The sequence below is a fragment of the Bombus pascuorum genome, chromosome 13 (genome assembly GCF_905332965.1).
Source record: "Bombus pascuorum chromosome 13, iyBomPasc1.1, whole genome shotgun sequence".
NCBI lineage: Eukaryota > Metazoa > Arthropoda > Insecta > Hymenoptera > Apidae > Bombus > Bombus pascuorum.
Window position 1 is genome coordinate 10,538,193 of NC_083500.1, and position 8,109 is coordinate 10,546,301.

The following is an 8,109-nucleotide window of genomic DNA, read 5'->3' on the forward strand; positions in this document are numbered from 1 at the left end:
ATTTCCATTCCGTTGCTAGCTAATAATTATAATCTTACAGATACTGTATGTCGCTTCAAAGGAACATTTGTCACTACTTACACTTTCACCAAAGATATTGAACGGCTCTAAAATATCGAATATTCACTGTAATCATCGTATTCTTATCTCGTTAAAATTGTCGTATAAATTGTTCGGTCCAGATAATTGTTCCCGGATTTATCGTTGGGTTAAATACAATTTATCGGTTTTAATTGGCGCGACAGAATCAGGATGAGGTTGTAATAAAATAAGTAACTTTTCCCTTTCGCCTGAAATGACCTCTTTTCCATCTTTCTGTGTCTTATTTATGCTAAACCAGCATTAATAATACTAATTAATTAAAGCTCGTGAACCTTTCAAGTTGAAATTTCGCTAGTTTTTGCTCAATTATGAATCGACAAAATTCGAGGAGAATTCATTTCCGCGATATGTAATTGGAGTGCATGTACAGGGTGTCGCATTTTAATCGATCCACACAAATATCCGCCAAATTTATACATTACTCGAAAAAGTGTTTCAAATAAAACTTATTTGTTTCGAGGGGACACCTCGCGATGGTTACAAATGTTATCGCGCCTTGGAGATTTCGAGTTCACTTGTTTGTTTAAATGGAACTACCTATAAATTATAAAAAATTATAAAATTATAAATTATAAAACTGGGACACTCTGTACATGCATTTAAGGAAGAAAAGTCTCGAATGGGTAAATATGTACATATAATGCAATTATAGATTTTTGTCGAAAACATAATTTTTATGATCGTGTTTGAGAAACTGATAATTAATTAAAAACGATATATCGGAGGAAAATAATTCCTTTATATAGATTACACGTAGAAAGTGGTTGAAATGAGGAGTTTGCCAAATGAATGAAATTTATGACGTCGGTGTGATTTCTTGTTAGTAGAAGTAGTTCCTTTTAAATTTCATTAACACTGTAATGATATAGGTATACGCATTTATTTCAAGAAACGTCTCGTAATCTCTACATGTTACTTCTATTTTCATTGGTTTCAAATTTGTCCAATATAATCGCGATAAACGCGTCTCGTTATAATAAAATTTCATAAAGTTTCCTACTATATTATAACGTATAACATATTTAGAAAATTTGTTTACGACAAACGTTTGTAAAATCATGAATCACTATACCTAACATCGGTGACGAATATGATATACAAATAAGAGTTCGTACGGAACTAATGCACGCTGCAAAAAGCGATTTCTCTTATGAATGACGAGCAAAGTTTCATAAAAACATAGACGTCGATCGAACGAAGGAATAAACGAACGAACCAGCGAACAAGTGAACGGGCATCGTTACACGGCTGCTCAGAAAGGATCAAATGTCAGGTATGGAACCGTGGCTGGTCTTGAAGAGCCTCGGGGATGTTGCACGACAATTAATCGAACGAGGCGGCAGCTGCTCCGTCATGGCTGATTTTCGTAATTACGATTCGTCTTCCCCTTTGGTAATTCTGTGCAAAAAACGCTGGCAGGAAACCGCGTTGTTGTTTGACCGTCGCAAAATTCATCGACTCTTCTGGTGGAGGCCGCTGCGCTGTATCACGCGTTAACTTAATTTGTAGCGAACCGATCAGCCACGGCAGCAATTAGCTGGCTAAAACTTTCCGTAAGTTCGATGCCCCTCGTTTGCTCTAATTAATACGTCAACGACTTTCTTCCAATTGATTCTGACTTCTATGGAGAAAACGACATGCCGTATTCCTTCACGTTTTTCTTTCATCTTATTGCCTCCAAAACCGTCCGGCAATCATCTTTTTCTTCCTCTTCGTCGTTTATGTGTTTGTCATGTTTTCTCCATTTATCTTGCAAGGAATCGAACTTTTTTCCCTTGTCGTCACTTAGGTTACTTAGTTTTAAGCGTGCAAATTAAGATTATCGTGGAAGATTTATTGCGAAATTAAAAAAGATTAACAAGGAAATGAAGATTTAGAAAGTTGCATCTTTTATTAATATTTCTTTCAAATATCATTGAATAATATTATTTCAAAATAATTATATTTCAAAAGAGGATCTTTGGTACCGTAGAATCTTCAATGGCAATCAATTTTCTCAGATAGTCGAATAATTTTCTCTTTGCTCGATATATTTAACCCTACAATTACGTATCACGTATTTGATCATAATTTTATCTATTGTTATGTACATAATGTTAGACTTAATTTTTATTATTCCTTATCGTCGAAAGATTTGAACGACTTGAATGAGTTCACGTGACATATTTACCGTACAAAGAATAACGTGAAATATAATAAATGTTTCCGTTAAACGCGCTACTATACCACAGAACCATGTTTAAGCGTTTTCTTTTTAAAGATAAAAACGATTGTATACTGAAAAAGAATATGGTAGCCAGACCAAACTGTTCATTATGTCCGGCAGGCAGAAACGTTTCTGTTCTTTTGAAACACGCATGACAGATGTTTCGTTGGGAAGTGACAAAGGATTTACCGATTAGGGTCTTCTATCTTTCCACTAAAAATTAATACGGGAATTCAGATCGGATTACGATGTTCTAGAATCTACGCGCGAGAAACGTTAAACCGGATGCTAACGAACGCGTTAATTATAATATCAGAGTTGTATTTGCATCGCATTAGACTTTGTATTATTTCAAACGTTAGTTCAAACCTTGAGTAAACATCGTTCGCTGGAAATATGTAGATTGTAAATGTTATGAATATGAAAAGAACATTTTATATATTCTTGCGCCTTCAAATTTCTCATCGATCCATAAAGATTCACTGCCTAAAAATAAGATATTATTTCAATTGCTCTTTTCCTAAAGTCGTCGATCGATCTTATAAAATTCCTACAGACTATTCAATTTTCCTTGCAAACGATTCAATCGATTAAATACTGCAGATTGAAAATATTGTATCTTATCTATGGTATATACGCTATTTGTAATAAGAAAATTCAATTTATCGTATAACCTTTCTTCCTTTACTTTACCATCCGTTTCACCTATTTCCAGCCAACTATGCAAACATTCTCAGAACACGTTCATTCACATCCGCCCTAAACTCAATACTCTAACTCTTCCACACCTTAATCTCACGCAGTCGTTTCAAACCTGGAATCACATGTAAAGAACAACTTTGGCTAATCGTGTATTCTTCCTTCGTTTTATCCCTAATTTCAAGTACTCGGTTTGTCCATGCATTTCTAACGCTTGAAGCTCGGAAACTCGCAATGAAGAGCTGTCCAAAATTCCCGTTCCTACGTATATTTTCTTAGTAATGTAGTATCGTGGACGAAAGGCCTAAGAGATATCGGCTGAACTATAAACAATGTCGCGAGGAAGCCAAAGCGCCGACAGGCCCAACGATGTATCGTCCTTCGATCGAATAGTTTCGCGGAAAAGGCCTGCGTGACCCTGGCCACGAGCGGTTGAGGAACAAGTGCGTGGTGGGGCTAAGACAAAAGACAAAGGGATGCTAAGGGACAAAGACGAATTAACAGTCACTGTTAGTTGAGAAGCCAGAGATTGTGAGTCGAGAAGTCAGAGAGTGCGAATTGCGTTGTCGAGAGAGTGTGGTCCGCGTGAGAGAGAGCGTTGGATTCGTGGTGACGAGAGTTGCAAATTAACTATCTAGTTGTCTTAATTATAATACGTTCTTGTAATTAGTTCGCGTTAAACAACAATTGTTCTCTGTTTAACCAACGTCTGTTTAATCCATTTATCGTAAATAAACTAATTGTAGTAAAGATCCTACAGTAAAGAACTTTCTTTTATTACGTCACACGTGGTGACATAAAAATCGAAGAAATAATCGCAGCCCCAGTTCCCATGCGTCAAACTGTTCTCCGCTTTCGATTCCATGCGTGTATCTTTGTCCTCGAACGATCCATGCCGACTATGCATCGATTCGTGTGGACGTAGGCGTATATTCAGACACACGCAGTGGAATGAACGTAAGAATTGTAATACTGAAGACATTCGACAATACACGAAGGCAGCTGCCGTTTCGGTAGCAATTCTCACAATGGCATCGCGCGAATAATTCTTACGGTAATTACGACCGTTCCTCTTTTTCTCCCGTCATCCCCTTTTCCACTCGCATTGTCTTCTGCCTTCCATCTGGTTCCGCTCGTGAATCCTTCTTTCTCGTTACTTTCTCACGATAAGCGGAATTCACTACGGTTTCATGGTGTCTATCGTGATAAGTATACACGAGAAGATTTCAATACCGCAGGAAATTCGAGTTGCAATTATTTGTTCGATACGTGCATCTCTTTCCATAAGTATCAGCGGAAGCTCGCTTCTGTCGTATAAGATGCTTACAATATTCGATCTGTTGGGTTGGCAACTAAGTTATTGCGGATTTTGTCATTAGCTGGTATTGAAAGAATCCGCAATAACTTAGTTGCCAACCCGATATCACGCGAAAACGACGTAACTTCCAATTTGCATCGCAGGTGGTTAAGAAACAGACTACTGTACAAAAATCTAAATTACAAGAAAGTAATTCTCGACTAAGTTTCTCGATTTGAAATATTCGTAAAGCTCGTGAAATTGGGTTGGCAACTAGAGTTTTCACCCTCAAAATCCGCAATCACATAGTTGCCAACCCGATAGATGACCAAGAAGGCAATTATTTAATTTTGCGAGCCTCGAACATAACGATCCAAAGTATCGAATAAAAATTTGATTAAAACAAGAATCTGATTTGTGGAATCATTATGGTATTTGTGGAACAAATAACAATAAATACAACTAACAAGAAAGAAATTTGATTTCGTTGTGGATAAAAAAGACGAACCTAAACGATCACTAAAAATCACTACCTCGTTTTACCCTTATTTTGCTATTAGATATTCACTGTCTATCGTCTGTTCGCAACTATTGACGATTATATCTATCGTTATAAAGGACATAAGTTGGATATTTAAATCAGATCTACAAGGTGGTCCGCGATTAATAGTATAACTAAGAGAATAAGAAAATGAAGGCTTCGTCTTTGATAAAATCGAGCTTGGCAATTTTGTTATTCCCATCTCCGTCTTGTTTCCAGCCATCAGTCACTCGCCATGACCCCATTCGTACCATGAATTACGAATCACTCTGCATATATCAATTATAACAATTTCGTAAAGATCGTAAACGTTGTCAGCTTTACGAAAAGCTCAGCCATCTGACGTGTAACAGCTTGGTGGAAGAGAGTAAAAATGAAACGTTCTTATATATCCAAGAAAGGACACGAAATGCAGGCCCGTTAGTCGCGGTGGTTCCAGGTCGGTAATAATTGGCAGCTTCGAAAATTCGCTAGAGAGTGAAAATCAGCCGGCAGCAGCGGCAAGCGGCGGGTCCTCTTCACTGTGGGTGGAGAACAGTCGAACGCGGTGATTACCGGGTTAATTCCCTCCATTATCGGGCCACAAGTGACCCACATCTTCGGGGCTTCCGCTTTCGGAGAAGTTGAACGAACAAGTGACGGCTATAAGATCGCGCGAGTTTGTAACAATTTATTTTATAGATAACATACAAATGAATTTTCTTATCGAATATTTATACTTGCATTTTATTTCTGCAGAAATATATACAGTGTGTCTGAATTAATTCAGACTCATTAAAGATACTTCATACACCAGAGAAGATATCAACAAATTGTTCGTACAAAGGGTTAGTTTGTTTTGTTTGTTAGTTTTAATTTCGCCATTTATCCAAACGGTAGATATCGATCAACCGTAGATGTTAATCAACCACAAGTCAAATAGTCTATCTTCAAATATAGATCATTAGAAAGTCATCTTCGTTGTTTCAATTCCGTATTATAGGTTCTAGTTTAATATTATTAATATTATTAATTTAATATTATTTAATTATACTTTCTCGTTCCCTTCGTTTGTGATATAACTCGTAAATAAATTAATAATAGTTTTACGTTCCATAGAATTAGAGAGGCCTTAAATTAACGCGAGTTTTCACCCTCAAAAACCATCAGTGAATTAATTTCGTATCAACGAACTACAACGAATAATTGTCTTCCTGTTTCTTTGAAACGAGATATTAAATCGCTACTGTGGAACTTGCAGCGAATTTTTCAAGCGGCAAATTACATTAACGCGATTCATCTCTAATCCAATTATCACAAAATTGATAGTTATTAATACGGTAATCATCTGGAATTTCTGCGTTCCTTAAAGACCACCTACAATCTCGTGGATTTTATAATTGTTAACGGCCAACATCAATTAGTGCCAGAATTGGGTTGTGATTAATCGTCCTTGTGATATTTGGCTAATTGATTAGCGAAGGAATTATGGGAAGAATGAGAATTAATCAGATAAATCGGTAATTGCAAGTTACATCTCGAAATCATTAAAGTACGTTTTCATTTCAGCCTTTATTAAAATCAGTGATACTCATCTGGAATTATAATTCGCGTACTTATAACGAGTTCTTATTATTGCGTTTGTTTCATTGGCATCAATTCCAATCTTGGTCCGAGGAGAAAATTATCAAAATGAATTATTATCCTTTAATACGTTATCGCTCCATCGTCGTAATATACGATTGTCATTTATCGAAAGTATCACTTTCTTGTGGCAAACGTATTAAAGTTATATGAAAGTTCCATAATGAAAGTTGGAAATGCTAAATTACACCGAAATCAAATTATATCCTATACACTTTTAATTAATCAATCGCTACAAATTCCATGTGATTCGAAATTTTTTAACGTTTTTGTTGAGAGTTCGTACCGTTTAGAGAATCACAGAGAATATACATTTTGATGGGAATTACATTGGAATCACACTGTATTTCAGCCGTATGTGTTTTTTTAATTTGTCGTCATTTGCATTTTCCATCTTCTTATATTCAATTTGCAGCTACGGTGCTTCTCGTCATTTTATAATGCCATAAAAGATTTAAATCTTATATTTTGCATTAATTGTATTTTATCAATCTCCTGTTACATCACATTGTAAGAGAAAGTCACTAAAATCGTACTACTTAAAATATTTTACGTTATCTTTATCATTCGTATCAGACTAATTTGCATACAAGTTAACGCTGAAAACTGAAACTCGATATTTCGGCCATCCGCCACTACGTATTTAATCTTTCATCATCGACAAATTAATTCGACACCTTTCAAAACGTGACTCTAAAAGGTAAGAATGCAGCTACTTTTGAAAATTAAAAAATCTACAAATATAAATCATAAAGGATATACGTCCTTGAAAGGAAAGATCAATTTCTAAAACGCCTCGTAAGTATTAAAAATTAGTCCATCGATTAAGGTAATTGAAAAGTACAAAATATTAGAAATAAAGTTGAGTTTCATCCGTTAAGAAAAAGTGATAAGTTTTACTTAGGCTAAGCTGTATGTTCTACCATGATAACTTTATCAAAGGGATTTGACGATAAGATGAACATAAGAACGTAAAAAAGGAAACAAAATAAAACGAAAAACTGAAATTTAAGAAAAGAAGAACGAAAGCAAAGAAACGAACAAGAAAGGGAAAAAGTGGTGAGTGCATTCGACGACTATCGCTGACCGAAGAAGATGGAGACAGAGAATATCCGTAGGTGGAGCAGACATTTATGATGCACTTTGAATCGCGCTCCAGTTGGGATTTCGACCGCGAGAGTGGTCATTCGCGTGGCTGATTACCGATCGGTGATTGCCATTCACGTGACGACGATGATTTTCGGACGGGACTTTAAAGACGCTCGAGAAATTATCCGTGGAATTTTCTGGTCCATGGTAATCAAGTACAGTTACGGCCAGACGCCGCTGAATCTTCCTCGACTTTTATTTAACGAAACAGCTATAAACAACGGAGAGACTTATCAAATTTTTCATACCGGCGATGTATATGCGAGCATGCACAAACCTTTTTGATAATGATTATTGTCGAGAACAGGAACATCGTTAACCGTATGTGGCGTTTTTTAGAAACTCGGGTGGAGATATCGAAACTTTCGTTATCGTTTAGTGGAGCGCAATTTTCTGAATATATTATTAGCCTTGGAAGGCTTTCATGGGATGAGACTCCGCCCTCTACGAATTTTATTCTCGTATTATCCACTTGTAGTAATTTTACCGTGA